The sequence below is a fragment of the Chrysemys picta genome, chromosome 6 (assembly GCF_011386835.1).
Source record: "Chrysemys picta bellii isolate R12L10 chromosome 6, ASM1138683v2, whole genome shotgun sequence".
Lineage (NCBI taxonomy): Eukaryota > Metazoa > Chordata > Testudines > Emydidae > Chrysemys > Chrysemys picta.
Window position 1 is genome coordinate 71,090,997 of NC_088796.1, and position 17,619 is coordinate 71,108,615.

Sequence of the window (17,619 nt, forward strand, 5' to 3'; positions counted from 1 at the left end):
GCCAAGGAAACAACCTTCTAACCACCCACCTGCCTTTTACATGACCTTATTTTTCTATTGGATAGCAGCACAGGGGTGGACTGCATGGGAACAGTAGTGTTTAAAAACAGTTTCTGTTGCCAAAGGACACATTTTTAACTCAAAAGTAAAATCTGTGAAATAATAAAGATTCATAAGTGGAGATTCTACCTTTTATTTCATCAGGGGAACTCATTAGATCTGTTTTGCCCTTTAACATATAAAACATGTCTAGACTTTTTTTCTGCTTCTATATTCTGCTTATCTTACTGCTGCAATGCTTTGTTTTGCTGCACCACGAGGTATTCATGTCCCTCTGGCTGGCTTCTCCTTTCTACTGCATTCCCCTGCAGTTTTTTTGCATTCTCAATGGTGGTGCTCTTACACCATTCTTCCCTACCCACCTCATGTTTGAGAGATGCACTTAGTTCTCAGTGCTCTGGATAATTTTCTGACTATTATTAACCTTTGCAATTTCATAAGGTAAAAGCAATCAGATTGGATGATTCCAAGCATAAGCTACAGAGGTGAGGACACAGTTTCTTCTTTCACATATATTGCCTTTTAAAAAAAAGAAAAAGTAATGCTGTATTATACAAAAATAGCTGAAACCATGGTAGTGACATTATTGTAAGCTATTGTGTTCAGATGACTATTGTAAGGGATAGCACATTTGGCTAAGTGCTGGCTTTTTGCTTCCCCTAAAGCATGAGGTATTGGCAATATCAGAGATATGATGCTGAACTAGATGGATCAGTGGGTCTGAGTCAGAGAGTCCAAAGCCCGTGTTGAACTGCTTAATTTTTTTTAACCTTTCTAAATTCTTCAAAAGCCACAAAGCAAGTTGGAGATGACACGTGACTCTTCTAAATCTATACACAGGTTTTATTTCTTTAAAAAGAATGTCTCTCTCCCTTCACAATTGTAGTAAAAGAGAATCTAGGCAGCCTCCCTGCTGATCAATTATCCTGATAGCCTTATCTGCCCCATATGTACTTCAGCTGAACTTCTGTAGCAGCTGTAGAACTGCTTGTGCATGGAAATGCTATTCAGTCAAGGTGCATTATTTTGATCATGGTCTTTAATCTACTTATCTTTTAAAATCCTCTGTCTTGGAAAAATAGGACCTGCCACACTACAAGTGTGATTGAGAATAATCATTCTCCACCTTTTAATAATGATCACAATGATCATACATTGAGTGTACTTGGATTGCTGCAGTAAATGTTGTTATAGGTTTAAAAAAAATCTCTCTGACAGCTTTGAAGGCAGCCTCCTACCGATTTTTAATCATAGGCACTGGTCTCTGCCTAGCACTGCAGGAGCAATTAGAAAAAAAAAGAAGAAGCAAGAAATGTGTAGCTGATATGCGTGGGCGGCACTGTCTGGGGAATGTGTGCAGGGATCTCTTGTAGGAGAATTCTCGTTTATGAAGGATTTCCCTGGCTCTGCACTATGATGAAATAACAGATGGGTTTTCTGCTTCACAGAAGGGAAATACCTTTTGTCTTAGAAAGTGCCCTTCACTGCAGGCAAAGAAATGTCAGTGCATTGCAGGTGCTGTTCATGACAGTCAGTGGATGCAGCCTTTCTGCTTTCTTTTTTATTATTAATTTTTACAGTTTGCTGCTTATGAAAGATGCCAGCCATGAAGAATAAAATGCCCTGGTTTACAGAGACAGTGTATGAAACACTAGAGCAACAACAAAAAAAGCAAAAGCAATCCTTTCCAACTCCTAGATTTCAATATCTTCTTTAATTTACAGCTGAAGGCTCATTTAATGATTTAGCTGTTTGTTGCATGCCATACCTTTTTATTCCACACTTATTGTTTCAGATCAGTGTTATATATAAACAAAGTCCCCCGCAGAAGGTCAGATGTGTCTATAAAAGTGGAGGAAACAATTCAGCAAGTGCAGTTTCTGTAGCCATACCATACCTCTGCCATTCAGATGTCTTTGCTCAGAAGCAGCATAGCTCTTTGATAAAGGGAAACATTAAAAGTAAAGAAACAGGGCATGGATCAAAATAAAAGGGATATTTATAAAAACAGGGTAAGGAGGCACCAACTGTAAATAGAATTGATTTGGAAGGATGAAAGTTCAACTGGTATTTTAAAATGATTGGTTTTGGTAGTTCCTGTCCTCAATGTCCTCAGTGTCCTCAAACACTCAGGTGACGAGGAAAAGAAAGAGAAATATGTTGACGGAGGTCTCATCAATACATTTAAAAGGCACTATGGGCAGTGCTGATCTTCCCGGAAGGCAGACAGATAGTAATATAATTCCAGGATTTGTTGCTTTAATATGAATAGAATGTACAGGCTGGTACAAAATGGGCTAACTGAAGGAAGGGATTCCAGGAGGACCAGTACAGGTCCAGGACCATGTTTAACTCTGGACTTTAGGGGCCTGATCTTCAGCTGGTGTAAATCAACATAGCTCCATTAATTTTAGGAGCTGGTCCGTTGTTGTCTTCTCCCATTTAATGTTCCATGTCACTTTTGTTGCCTGGAATAGCCTCACTTTCTGGTCCTCAGTCTCCATCCCCTCCTTCAAGCTCCCTCTTCTTCAGGACACCTGATCCTACCTTTCATGCCTGATATTTATTATAAAAATAAAATGCTTTCTTCAGAACAGTATGTTTCCCCTTTCTATAGACTGTGATGGGTTGGATCACAGAAACCCCCTTGGGAGCTGCCATCTGATGTGCCAAGACTACCTCTGCTCCTTTTTTCCCTGCCAGCTCAGGACTCCAGCACCCTGTCTTGCTGAGCCAGACACTCCCATCTGCTCCAACAAAGACCCACGGTCTGAATTACTTGCCCCAAAGCTACAGGTTTACCTGAAAACAGCTCACAGAAGTGTGCTTGTCTTTAGCACTCCGATGCCCAACTCCCAATGGGGTCTAAACCCAAATAAATCTGTTTTACCTTGTATAAAGCTTATACAGGGCAAACTCATAAATTGTTTGCCCTTGTTGCCGGCACAGAGTGCCCGAGGACAGCAACAGCGGGGTCCGTTGCCCGGTGTGCTTCGCGCCAATGAACACACCAGGGTGGAGAAGCAATCAAAGTTTATTTGAGATCTCAAAGTGGTGCAAGGAGACAGGCACGTCTCAAATCAAGCACACCAACATAAGCACACCCTTTGTCTTTTATACAGTTTGTAACTAAGCCTTTCCCTTCTTCCCCCGTCTTTCTCCCCCTCCCCACATTCCCACCTCTCCCCCTTTCTCCCTCTGGCTACATTACACGACCTTGGCTGTGCAGCTTGTTGTCAGTGTTTCTTTCTGCAAGTAATCTTGTCCCTCAGCTAGAAGCATGTAGGTTTCCCTTATCACTACTGCTTCCCAGCTGCTGGCCTGTGAGGTTAGTAAAGTTTAACATGCAGGGGCTTTGATTCACTTTGGCCTAGAGCGGGGGGGCTTCATCGACTCTCGAGTCTTCCAACCCCCCGAGTTACCTAGGGTGATGCCTAGTGACACCAACAACTCCCTCCTTTGAGAATACTCAACAAGCTTTTGGCTGAGTTTTCTCATATTCTGTGGACAAGATACGATCGAGTGCCATGAAGCTGGGGTTATAAATGAGAGGGCATGTCGGGACTTTTGGGGAACGGGGGGCACATTTTGGGGAACAGAGGAGCATTTTAAAACAAGCAATCAGGAGGAGAGTGACCAGGCACAGTACCATACCTGTGAGGAGGAGAAGCACAAGGCCACCCCCCAGTCCTCCTAGGTCGGGCAACCAACTCCAAAGGGAATCGAAAACTGTGGGTTCCCTTTCCTGGGCCTTCCACTGCTTGAAAGCCTGTTCAGCTGACAGGACGTGCTTGTTAATGTCCTGTGAGTTCTCCAGGACATAAGTACAACATTCACTCCCAATAAGGGCGCACACTCCGCCCTGGGAGGCTAAAACATAATCTAAGGCCTGTCTGTTTTTGCAGAGCCAGCAATCGAAGCTGGTACAGCTCGGAGCTTATGCCTTTTTCTATGGCCAGGGTGTCATTTCCTAGCAGGCTAAAGGGGGCTTCTATGGTGCAGCTTTGGGACATCGGGGTACCCGAGGTATTTCTTCTCCTACTGAACCATCCCCAACAGATATCTGACCAATTTTGGGGGACTACCCTCCAAGGTAACCCTGCCGCGTGGTGCGGGATTTGAGAGCATACCCAGCAGTTAGAGAGGTTAAACTCTTGGGCAAAGCAAACCTTCAGGGCCTCATATTTATTTGTTTCTAAGAGTTTAGGGATTCCTCTCCATCCTGCATGTGCCTGGGGGGAAATGGGAGTCAATGAGAGGAATGCCCCTATGGCAAAGAGTAACACAGTGGCAGACCCTGAACCGGATTCCATTTTTGGGCAGGTGACCCTGGGGTCTAACAATTACAATTTCCCAAATACCCACAAAATAACAATTACCAATAGCAGGCAGACTAAAAACAAAAGGGACCAGGCCACCAGGTTAGGCCGGTCCTGTGAAAATAAACACAACCAATTCTCGGAGTTTTTGCGGGGAGTGTGCTGTGGCTGTCCAAAGAGGTCACAGGGTATTCCCAGCAGACCTTATTGTCTTTTGAATAACAGTTTAAGTCCTAAGTTGTCGCTGGTAGTCTTTTCCGTAGGCTGGATGGTCCACCATTCAGGAGCGGGAACTGCCTTCAGACGAGAGTGATGAATCCAGTTCTTGTGTCCCTCGACCTTTGCTGCTGTGTGGCAGACCAGCAGGATGGTGTGGGGTCCCTTCCACTTCTCTTGGAGAGGCTCGTCCTTCCAGGTCCGAACTAGAACGGAGTCATCAGGTTGCAGGGAGTGGACAGGGGCATCCAGTGGGAGAGGCTGCAAATCTCTGGTATACCTGTGGAGAGAACAGCAGACAGAGAGCACATATACTGAGATAAACAGCCACAGCCTACCTCCCACTCCCCTGCCAGAACCGGTGTACCGTTCATAGGCCATGCCCTTCCAAACATAATCTCGAAGGGACTAAGCCCTAATCTGCCCTTAGGAAGAGCGCGGACTCGGAGCAAAACAAGGGGCAAAGCATCAGGCCACCGTAGGGAAGCCTCTCTGCCAGCGTGGGTGATCTGATGTAGTTTCTGTAGCACTAGCCGTATTAGATTCTTTGGTAGGAGGATTTTGCCTTCCATGGAGTGGAGCCATCCCTCCTTTGTCCATTTGTAACAGTACTACTGCTGTCGGTATACCACTCATAATCAGCATTCGGGAGGGGTTGATCTTTTAAGTCCGGGCGGCTGGAGTACTGGGCATCTATGACCTCCAAACAGTCGTGTTCCTGCTCCTCTGTCTCTGGTAGCAGAGTGGCTGGGTTAAGGGAGGGACAGGTCTGTAGGATAACTTCAGGATTTTCTAAAAGTTTAGCCTGATACCGAGCTACCCGAGCCTGTGTAAGCCAGAGACCACCCTTAATATCCAGCAGGGCTTGCACCATGTGGGGAGTATATACTTGCACAATTACCCCAGTGTCAGTTTCTCAGCTTCCCCAACCACTAGAGCAGTTGCTGCGACTGCCCGTAAACATGCCGGCCACCCCTTGGCAACTTGATCCAGTTGTTTAGAGAAATACGCCACAGGACATTTCCAGGTGCCTAATAACTGAGTAAGCACTCCCAGGGCCACCCCTTTCCTTTCATCCACATACAGTTGGAACGGCTTAGTGAGGTCCGGCAGACCCAGGGCTGCTAGGGTCTTTGGTTAGCACTTCTTTTATCTGTGAGAAAAGAAACCTAACACATTTCATTAATGCCTGGCAGTGTTTTGCAGATCTCATAGGTGCTTGGGCACATTCAGGCCCTCCCTTTTCTTGGTTGTCAGCCAAGTCTTAGCTGTGAACAATGTCCTTGGATGGGGCCAGCATCTTATCTTTGGACTGAGCTTGCTAGCTATATTTTCCAGTTAACTCGTTCTGTTCTTTTTCCTTCTCCCTTTCTTGGCTTCTTTTAACCTACAAAGGAAACTTCCACTCTTCACTCATACACCTTTTCCCAACAATGAACACATTGCCATTATACACCCTTCCAGTAAAATAACTTCTATACACAGCTTTGGAGCAACAAACCAGGATGAGCACACCCACTTTTGAGGATTCCACTTGGCACAACCTCTGGTGTCCAATAGCTTTCCTTTTTAAAACCTTAAATGCCTTGTTGGCTTCTGAGGACCAGTGAAAGGGGTTGTGATCCGCTCCCTTAACGCATTCATACAAGGGTTTAGCCCACAGTCCAAACTCTGGGATCCATATTCTGCAGAAGCCTGCCATGCCCAGAAATGCCCTGAGCTGTTTACGATTGCTTGGGATAGGAATTTGACAGATAGCCTCCTTTCTTTCGTTTGAAAGCTGACGCTCCCCCTGCCTTATGTGAAACCCTAAGTACAGTACTTCTGGGAGGGCAATCTGAGCCTTACTCTGTGCTACCCGATATCCTCGGAGTCCAACAAAGTTCAGGAGGCTCACAGTGGCTTTAAGGCAAGGGATTAGACCCACAGCGGCAATTAACAAGTCATTTACATATTGCAGGAGGAGGACCTTGTCCTCATTGTCCCACTCCTCCAAGTCTCTGGCCAGGGCCTGGTCGAAAAGGGTGGGGGAATTTTTAAATCCCTGGTCCAGCACTGTCCAGCAAAGCTGCTTTTTAACCCTTCTTTTGTCCTTCCACTGGCTCCACTCTGGGGCTTGCATGGCTGAGGGCTCAATTTCAAGGGTTATTATCCACGCGTTCTTGGGGGTAAGGTGAGGGTTATTTCATCTTCTTTGACCTCCTTAGATGGTCTCTGCCAAATTGGCTTGATATTGTTCATAAGCTCCCAATCCCAGACAGTTTTTTAACCTTTTTAGTTTTTCTCTTCCTCCTCCTCAACAGCAGGGTCCTCATGAGGATATTACAGTTATCCCAGTCAGGCTTATGGCTAGCCAGGCACCCCTCAAAGACCGAGATAAACTTGCTTGGATTTGTTGAGAATTCCCCTGCCTGTGCCTTAAAGGCTGCTAGGTCCACTGGGTTAAAAGGCACATGTGTATAGACCTGCATAGTAGTGGCCTGATTCCTATCCGAGCCATGTCTGGACACCACGGTCTCGGTGATCAACGGATAAAATTCCACCGAGGGGGCAATCTCTGGGACCTGAGACACCTTGTCTTTATATGGTGGGGGTGTGATAGCTGAAGGGGACACTGGACCTGCCATTACAGCTGTGTGTGTGTGTGTGGGGGGTTCTGGGGACTAACAGTAGCTACTACTGAACCTGTCGGAGTCAAATTACACTTTTGCAAAATATCTGACCTATCTCTTAGCAACATAAACAACTGTACATACATATGTTCATTCCATTTACCCGTTCGCTGACAAAACAGGAGTAATTGAAGGATCGTGTTATAATTAAATGATCCTTCTGGTGGCCACCTTTCCTGGTCCTCTAGCTGATATTGAGGCCAGTCTACTGTACAGAACCTTTTTAATCTACTTTTAGTCAATGGATCCGATTCAAACACTTTCCAGTTCACCAAAATGCATTCTAAGGGTATACACCTTGCCCTGCCTGGAGTACTCTGCCCCTAGGGAGACACTGGGCGTCCCCAGGTCAAAACAGGTAAAAGTCCACACCACTGGACTGTTCCTACCTTATCCAAGGGACCGGTTCCTCACCGTCGCCCTATCCACGGGACCGGTTCCCCACCGTCGCCTGCAGCTGTTTCTCCACTACTTGAGCGCGTTGCACCATTGTGACCTCCGGGGTCGACCAAACCGCGTCTCCGCCGAGGCCCCTCATGAAGTCACCGGTGCGCGCTGGGCGTCGGTTGTCACCGCAATCTGTTGGCCGCCTGGCAAATTTCAGCCTCGAACCCCATGCTGGGCGCCAAAACTGTTGCCGGCACAGAGTGCCCGAGGACAGCAACAGCGGGGTCCATTGCCCGGTGTGCTTCGCGCCAATGAACACACCAGGGTGGAGAAGCAATCAAAGTTTATTTGAGATCTCAAAGTGGTGCAAGGAGACAGGCACGTCTCAAATCAAGCACACCAACATAAGCGGCCTTTGTCTTTTATACAGTTTGTAACTAAGCCTTTCCCTTCTTCCCCCGTCCTTTCTTCCCCTCCCCACATTCCCACCTCTCCCCCTTTCTCCCTCTGGCTACATTACACGACCTTGGCTGTGCAGCTTGTTGTCAGTGTTTCTTTCTGCAAGTAATCTTGTCCCTCAGCTAGAAGCATGTAGGTTTCCCTTATCACTACTGCTTCCCAGCTGCTGGCCTGTGAGGTTAGTAAAGTTTAACATGCAGGGGCTTTGATTCACTTTGGCCTAGAGCGGGGGGGCTTCATCGAGTCTCGAGTCTTCCAACCCCCCGAGTTACCTAGGGTGATGCCTAGTGACACCAACAACTTCTATAACATTGATAGAGAGATGCACAGTTGTTTGCTTCCCCAGGTATTAATACATACTCTGAGTTAATTACTAAGTTAAAAGTGATTTTATTAAATACAGAAAGTAGGATTTAAGTGGTTCCAAGTAGTAATCGACAGAACAAAGTAAGTCACCAAGCAAAATAAAATGCGCAAATCTATGTCTAGTCAAACTGAATACAGATAAGATCCTCACCAGTTCCAGAATGCTCCCTTTTACAGACTAATCTCTTTTTAGCCTGGGTCCAGCAATCACTCACATCCCCTGTAGTTATTCTCCTTTGTTCCAGTTTCCTTCAAGTATCCTGGTGGGTGGAGATGCTCCTTCTTTAGCCAGCTGAAGACCAAATGGAGGGGTCTCCCAAGGGTTTAAATAAACTTTCTCTTCTGGGTAGACACCCCTCCATCCCTCCCCCCCCCCCGTGTAGAATCCAGTCACAAAATGGAGATTTGGAATCACATGGGCAAGTCACATGCCCATGCATGACTCAGAACTTGCAGGTAGCAGCCATTACCCACATGCTACCTTGAACGTCCTCAGGTAGACTTCTTATGTGGATTGGAGTCTTCCAAGCTCTTTTGTCTGTTAAGTGCTTCCTGACTGAGCACTTAACTTGCACATTCCTTTCCCAGGAAGTGACCAAATGTTCTAACTAAGGCTACTTAGAAATCAAACCGTGTTCATAACTTTGAACACACAAATGGTGCCTGCATACAACTAGGATGAACATAACCAGTAGATCATAACCTTTACATAGATATGTTACATGGCATATGTAGCAAAACCCTCCAGTTATATCATACATACATTTATAAGCATCCCCCCATAAAGCCTTCTTTACACCGTCACAATAGACATTCTTCTTCCTCACACCCTCTACTCCCATGGCCTGTTGTCTTTTCAATATAGCTGTCTAAATTAGTTCCTGTCTATACTACTTTATTTGCACCAGTGTAGCTATACCAGTGTAATCCCCAACAGTAGGGTTACCATATTTCAACAATCAAAAAAGAGGCTGGTGGGAGCCCCGCCCTAGCCCCACCCCTGCTCCTCCCACTTCCCACCCCCTGACTGCCCCCCTCAGAACTCCCAACCCCCCCGCTCCTTGTCCCCTGACTGCCCCCCTCTGAGACCCCCCCCATCCTAACTGCCCCCCTTGGACCCTACCCCCTACCTGTCCCCTGACTGCCCAAAACCTTATCCACACCCCTGCCCCCTGACAGCCCCCCCCAGAACTCTCCTGACCCATCCAACCCTCCCTGTCTCTTGACTGCCCCCTCCAGAACCCCCCTGCCCCTTCTCCGCCCCGCTGGCCCCCTTACCGTGCCGCTCAGATCAGCGTGTCGGGCTCCATGCAGAGCCCGACACGCTGCCGTGCTTCCCCATGGAGGGCATAGCCTGTTTCCCGCCCTCACAGAGTGCTGCTGAGCGGCGCGCTGGGCAGCAGGGGAGCGGGAGCAGGGGAAGGAGCTCCAGACTGCTGGAGGCCCAATGCGAATGGCTGGCGATCTGCGAATGCATGGAGGGGGGGAGGGGGAGAGCGAGGAGGGAAGTGATCTGAAGCTGCGGGGGAGAGGACAGGGGAAGGCAAGGAGGCAGGGCCGGCTCCAGGGTTTTGGCCGCCCCAAGCAGCCAAAACCAAAAAAATAAAAATAAAAAATAAAAGCCTGCGATCGCGATCTGCGGCGGCAATTCGGCAGGAGGTCCTTCACTCCCAGGCGGAGTGACGGACCCTCCGCTGAATTGCCGCCGAATACCTGGAACTACCGCCCCTGTCCGGAACGGCCGCCCCAAGCACCTGCTTGAGAAGCTGGTACCTGGAGCCGGCCCTGCGAGGAGGGGCTCTGGCTGCTGGAGCCCCGTGTGAGTGGCTCAATCTGGCTGGCTGCCCTGTCAGCCGTGCCGCGCTCTGCATGGGGGCGGGAAATCCAGACATTTACAAATTCCTCCCGGATGCTATTTTTAAACTCAAAAAGCCGGACATGTCTGGGAGAATCCGGACGAATGGTAACCCTATCCAACTGCATAGGCACAAAATGGAGTTTGCATTGGTAAATGAGCAGGATATGCACCAGTGCAAGCCCTAGTCTGCATTGATGCAATGCATCTGCATTAGGCGATTGCACTGACTTAATTACGTTGATGTAATTATTGCAGTGCAATTTTTCCTGTTCTAGACAAGACATTAGATCATAAAATCCTTAGGGTAAGGAGCTTGTTTTCTTACTTGTCTGTAAAGTGTCAGGCAAATCTCTGGTGCCATATATAATCTTGGACCAGGGAGGGCTCTATGGTTTTTGCCGCCCCAAGCACGGCAGTCAGGTGGCCTTCGGTGGCACGCCTGCGGGCGGTCCGCTGGTCACGTGGATTCGGCGGCATTTCCGTGGGTGATCTGACGGTCCTGCGCCTTTGGAGTACTCGCCGCTGAATTGCCGCTGAAGCCGCAGGACTGGCGGGCCTCCCGCAGGCATGCCACCAAAGACTGCCTGTCTGTTGCCCCACAGTGACCGACAGACCGCCCCCTAGGGCTTGCCGCCCCAGACATGCGCTTGCTGCGCTGGTGCCTGGAGCCGCCCCTGTCTTGGACTGATCCCTTTAGATGGGACTGTTTGTTTATTTTTAATCTGAAACTTGTTATTCAGTGGTATTCAGTCTGCAGGACCCACATAATTCCATGGTCCCAGTACTGGAACCATCAGGATTAGATACACTTCCCTTATTTTATTACCATATATACTCATTCATAAGTCAAATTATTTTGGTAAAAAAGTGAAGCATCAAAGCTCTATTGAATTGAATATCTAATACATTGTCATTGTAGATCAGGGGTTGGCAAACTTTGGCTCCCGGCCCGTCAGGGTAAGCCGCTAGCGGGTCAGGACGTTTTGTTTACCTGGAGCGTTTGCAGGCACGGAGCCCCTTGGCTCCCAGTGTCCGTGGTTTGCCATTCCCAGCCAATGGGAGCTGCAGGAGGTGGCTGCTAGCACTAAATTTGGCTGGGAATGGCAAACCGGCAAACTGCAGCCACTGGGAGCTGAGGGGCTCCATGCCTGCGAACGCTCCAGGTAAACAAAACGTCCTGGCCCAACAAAGGCTTACTCTGACCATCCGGGAGCCGAAGTTTTCCAACCCCTGAAATATTGGGTTGGCTTACGAAAGGGTCATACAGTTTTTGCCATTTTTACTTATCCATCTTGGGGGGGTTGGCTTATAAATGAACAGGCTAATGAATGAGTATACACGGTAATTTATCTCCCACCAGTATAACAGCAGACCTTGTCACATACTGTTATCTGCAAAAGATGGGGGTGAGTTGTGATTATTTGGTTATAATTCTATTGTTGTTTCTGGTAACACAACAAACTACAAGTGCTTTGCGACAGCAAAACCCTGACATGAAAATTTAGCCTTACAATCACTCCTTGCTCATGCAGCATTCTCTATAATATAGAGAGTGCTTTCAAAAAAATAAAGCTGCAGCTTTGAGCTGCTTTTTCGCTCACACATAAGATCAAAATGCTATTCTCACTGCTTAGGCCTTTTGTGCTATAGAATCTTTTTGTTCTAAAATATCAGATGCAAGAGAAGCCAGTTAATACTGCAGTCTTCTTGGAACCATATGATGAGTGTCTTTTTATTTTTAGTAAAGGTTATATAGAATATGTAATTTGATTACGAGATATATTGTGACCTGGCAATTTGTCTCAGAAAAACAGGCTCACAGGTGAATTGCATAAATATTTCAGTACATTTTAAACGGGTATACATGGTATAGTGGCTTAAGGTTGGGGCTGGGAGCTAGGGACCCCTAAATTCTAATTCTGGCTTTGTCACTGACCCATTGTGTCACCTTGATAAGTCACTCACACCCATCTGTGTCTGTTCCTTCATCAGTGAAATGGGGATTAATGATGACGTGAGGATTAATTAATGTTATATAGCACTTTACATTTTTTACAGAGTGTTATATAAATCCTATGGCTTATTGTTCTGTTCAGCCATCCATCCCTAGATTGCTGCTTTCTGCATTGCTGACTGCAACAGACAGGAGCTATGAGGGCTATACGTTGATGGTGCTTCTTGCTTTGCCTGCCCTGGTCCAGCCAGCAGGCACCATTTGATCCACAGACAGCTTAGGTGTTGCTGGCTCTTGCACCTTCCAGGGCGGGAACCTATTTCCCTTGCACACCTTCCATTGCTCTCACTACCACTATACTGACCATCCCCCTTTCATTTTAAGGGCTGCCCCTTCATTGGTGCCTAATGTTCCACTTACATGCAATAAATAGAGAGCTATCAAAATCCATCTGATTTGACATCAAGTATGTTTTTGAGCAACAATCCTGTGATATACAGGTCTGATTTTTGTATTGTGAATTAAAAAGTGAGGGCTGTGTCCCTTAAAAATAAGTTGTCCTGTATTTCCTTGACAACTACAGTATCCCCTCACCCCAGCTCTATTCCAGGGCTCCAAGAGGGAAGTGAAGATCCCTGTTGGTGCATGGATCCCCAACTCCTGGAAGGGTATTAGCCTCCTCATAAACCCCCTTCCCCAAATACAGAGAGGCTACAGGAAAAGAAGGTAGGAATGTGGGGAAAGGAAACCCATTTGATGGGTGTCCATGGCTGTAGGACACTTAGTCACAGATTTCGTGGTCAGAGTGGTGTCTGAAAGATGATGTTAGCATTTTATATAACCTAAGATACTTCAGGTTTTCTGGGAGGAACTCTGCTTACAAGTCACAGAGCTGAAAGTCTATCCATTCAGGAGACTTTAGGCCATTACCTATAGCTGATAAACTCTACAAAAGAGTGAAATCAGTCTAGATTTTTTCTAAAGGGCTGCCAGTGCCACATGGAAAAGCTTGAATAACATCCCATGGAGAATCAATTGTGCTTCTGTCTCTAATGTTCTGTGGTATTTATTATTACTCATTCTCTCTCACTACCAAGGAAAGCGGATCTTTAATTTAGAGTCCATCTGCTCTTGCTGCTTTCTACCTACTGGAAGTAATATTTCACTGTGACATACCAACCTTTTCCACAGCCGTTGCCAGGAGTGTGGGGAAAATCCCAAATGTCTGCTGGTGAATCTTATTCTGTTGGATGTTTGCCCCATTGTTTCTGATTCCAGATCAGCTAGCTGGGTTTGCTTGGAGGGAACTAGTGGGTATATGCCATGTCAGGAGTGTGATTCAGGCTGAAGTGGATGGTCCCATTGGGATTTTAGGCCAGAAGAAACAAGTGAAAATGTGTGTTGTGAAAGCAATAATGAGGAAGGAAGGTGACACGGTGGGTTGTGCAGCTCAGTGAGTTTGGCATGGCAATGAAGAACCACAATTCCAGATCATAGCACCCTTCCCTCTGCAATCTGACAAGATGGCACTGCAGCAATGCAGCTACTAGAAGCTGGCTGGAGACTATAACCAAATGTAGTGTAGCAGCAATGGCAGTCTGCATTGCTCCTGAATGTAAATCTCGGGGGGGGGGGGGGGCGGCTCAGGGAATCCAAGAGTGAGGTATCAAGAAGACCTTCGTTGGCAAATCAACTTGATTCACATTGTCACTGCCAGGGCCAGCCCCAGGCACCAGCGAAGGAAGCAGGTGCCTGGGGCGGCCAATAGAAAGGGGTGGCACGTCTGGGTCTCCGGCAGCAATTCAGCGGCGAGTCCTTCAGTCCATTGGTTCCTCTTCGGTGGCACTTCGGTGGCAACTCAATCGCTCTGCTTCTGTCTTTGGCGGCAATTCGGTGGCGGGTCCTTCACTCCCTCTCTCAATTGGGTTTTTCTTTTTTTCTTCGCCACGTGGGGCGGCAAAAAAGCTGGAGCCAGCCCTGGTCACTGCTGTGACTTGAAATCTGAGATGCTGATACTATGATATTGTGATGGCTGCCAAACCGGGGACTGAACCAGGGAAACTCCAGAGCTAAAAGCATGAGCTGCTACAGCTTTAACTGAAGCACTCTAGAGGGTGCAATAGCAGATTCATATCCCCTGTGACTAGGGCAAAGATGGGACCTGAAACACATGCTCACCAGAGCTACATACATCCTCTGCTCAAAGGAAGCTTGTCCTGCACATCTGAAGTCCACAGCAGTTTGAATCCCAGATAAGCCCCCACTTATGTGATGGCCGCCATCTTTAGCTGATGTCAGGGATTGAACTGAGCTAAAAGCATGAGCTAAAGAGCCAAGATTCTCCAGCTGGAGCTGTAACACACTCCTGTCCTCTGTGCATTGGGTACAAATGGGGACTTGTAATACACACTCACCAATGGGAGTCTCAGGGAGAGACAGATGCTGTTCCATTGCTTATTGCTGTGGGAGTGTTCACTAGCTTCAGTTTCCCACTGAGTGTCAAACATCCCCTCCTGATTCTCAGTGTACTTTACCTATGTCTCTCTGTATTTGACATGCCGGAGAACTTGGGCCTACAAGGCCTTAAGTTCTTGGCCCCTAGTAGTTTTTGCCACATGATTTGGGGCAGTAGCTGAGTTTTACTAAGGAAGGAATCTATATATAGCAAAACACGACACATTTTCTGATACAGAGCATGAATTTTTGTCATGTAACCAATCCCTGAAAACTATGATTTGCTTTCATTTTGCTCAGGTGAAAGCAAGGAATGAGTATTGGGCCTCTGACAGATCATATTCAGGCTGGGGAGGCAGAGAAATGTTCTGTCATTTTGCTGTTATATATCCAATATATGAACAGAACATTTTTGCATTAAGTGAAAATAACTTCTACATTTTTAAAGTATCTTTGAAATCTCTTAATTTGCTCAGAGCTTTCTGGGAATCACAAACAATATGGATATGCTAAGATGAATGGCAATTGTCCCTCTTGAAAGAAGATGGTGTAATTGTCAAAGCAGTTCAGTTACTGCATGTAATGCTGCACCATCATGAGTGGCTAAAAAAAATCCAGTTCTTGAGTGACAATCCTTGACAAAATAATGCAGGTGTTTCGGGGCAGAAGATGAAGCTACTAGCACTTGAAGTCTGTGGCATTTTCCGCTTTCCTCTCATCTCTCTTATCCACCTCTCTTTGATCTCTTTGACTTCCTGGTACTGCATAGCCCTTCAGTATGGCCAGTTGCAAGCTGCATCTTCCCAGCTTGCATTGTTAATCTTGAAAGTTTTCAAGTCCCTCTTGTAAACATCCTTGAGCTTTGGCCTCGGTTGGCCAAGTGGCCTTGGAGCATCCGAAATTCTCCATACAGGAGATCCTTTGGTATGCATTCATTGTCCATCTGGTGCGAATGACTAAGCCAACAGAGATGTCTGTGTTTTGAGAATAGTGATTGGACTTGGTAATTTTGCTTTCTCAAATACTTCCATGTCAGGAATCTTTGGTTTCCCACTTGAAATTTAGAATACACCAAAGACAGTGGGTGTGGAAGGTATATAGCCTTCTCTCATGCTTGCTGTAAATGGTCCAGATTTCGCTACCATGCTCAAAACACACATCTGCTACACTCATACTTTGGTATTCAATGTCTATTTCCTATTATTGCACACGTGCTCGGTCAGTTGGTCAAATATGGTGTCTGCCTTTTTGATACAAGAATTAAGCTCATTGTCTAGAAATAAATTATCCAATACAGTTGATCCTAGATAGCAGAACTTGCACACAATTTCAGTCATGATACTAGCTATTAAAACTTCTGGTGCAGTCAACACACTTTGTGTCATAATCTTTATTTTTGTTAAATTGATTGTTAGTCATAATTCATCACAAGCTAACACAAAGCTATTGTGAAGTTGCTTGAGCTCCCCTTCACTGTGTGTGATGAGCACTGCGTAGTCGGCGAAAAGAAATTATCTTAGGTGTTTGACTTTTGATTTTTGCTTTTAGACATGCAATTGTGAAGAGTTTTCCATTTGATCTTATATGGAGATGTACACCTTTGGTGGTAGATGAGGCATGCAGAAGCAGCAGAGAGAAGAATATACTGAAGAGTGAGAAAGCAAAAGCAGAAAGATGAATATACCAAAGTACTTGAGAACACAAAATTACCAAGACTAATCACTATTCTCAAACACTGTCCGTGTTTATTATGGGTGATGATTAAATCTATCTGGGGTGCCTTTACAAGACCTCATGGTGATGACTACCTTGGATGTAGGAGTTGATAATGCACAGTCCTCAGGGAGCAGGGCCATTGCCCATTGTTGTTCATTTTTGCTAAGATACCATGATATTGACTGCAATATAAATAGAATCATAGACTTTAAGGTCAGAAGGGACCATTATGATCATCTAGTCTGACTAGCTAGAAGGAGAGACAAAGAGCTACTTTGTACAAAGTGTTTTAGAAAAAGGTATTGAGCACTCACATTCTTTAAGTTAGGATTGTATTTAAGTGTTTTGCTAAATCAAGGCCTTAAATCAGGACTAATTTTGCAGGTATCTATCTAGTTGGAAATTACGATTCCAAATTGGATACGTGGAATGGATCTGAGATTCTATTGTATTTGATACAACTACTGAGACAAAGGGTAACCTTTTCACAAGGCTCTACAGCTGCTTAAATTGCAAATAGCCCCAAGGAAGAGAGCTGTGGGGTTGAGCAGAGAGCACACCCAGGGGAGAAGAAGACTCTAGTCAGTTAAGGCTCGCAAGGATGAAATTTGGACTCTGAAGCCTTTATTTTGATTGGAGCATTATATGATAATAAACCAGGGCATTGCTGGAGAAGAGAGCCTGCAGGGCCGGCTTTAGGCCGATTCCCCTGATTCCCCCGAATTGGGCCCCGCACCTAAGAGGGCCCGCGCCTTAGGTGCCTTTTTAATTTTTACATTTTTTTTACTCACCTGGCGGCAGTCCACTCCGGGTCTTCAGTGGCGGGGGGTCCTTCAGTGCTGTGGAAGACCTGGAGCCGAGTGAAGGACCCCCCGCCACTGAAGTGCTGCCGAAGACCCTGACCACCGCCGGGTATTCGAGTCAGGCCCCGCAGGTCCTAAAGCCGGCCTGAGAGCCTGTGTTCAATTCTTAAGGAGCCCTGAGACGGGGCACTGCCAAGCCATGCTTAGCCAGACTGCCTGTTTACAGTCCCATTTAGTTTCAATGTAACTTAGGTTTCAAAGTGACAAAGTTGCTTTTGAAAATGGGACTTAAATTCTTTTGAAAGAATTTCATTTGAAGTACTTAGAAGCCTGTGGCAATTAACCAACTAGTGAA

At 46.3% G+C, this 17,619-nt stretch overlaps 1 long non-coding RNA gene across 1 annotated transcript in view; it reads left to right on the plus strand.

The window, feature by feature from the left end:
- LOC122172180 (uncharacterized) overlaps positions 1-17,619 on the plus strand; it is a 231,344-nt gene that overhangs the window by 64,334 nt on the left and 149,391 nt on the right. The gene's annotated exons all lie outside the window — the stretch shown is intronic.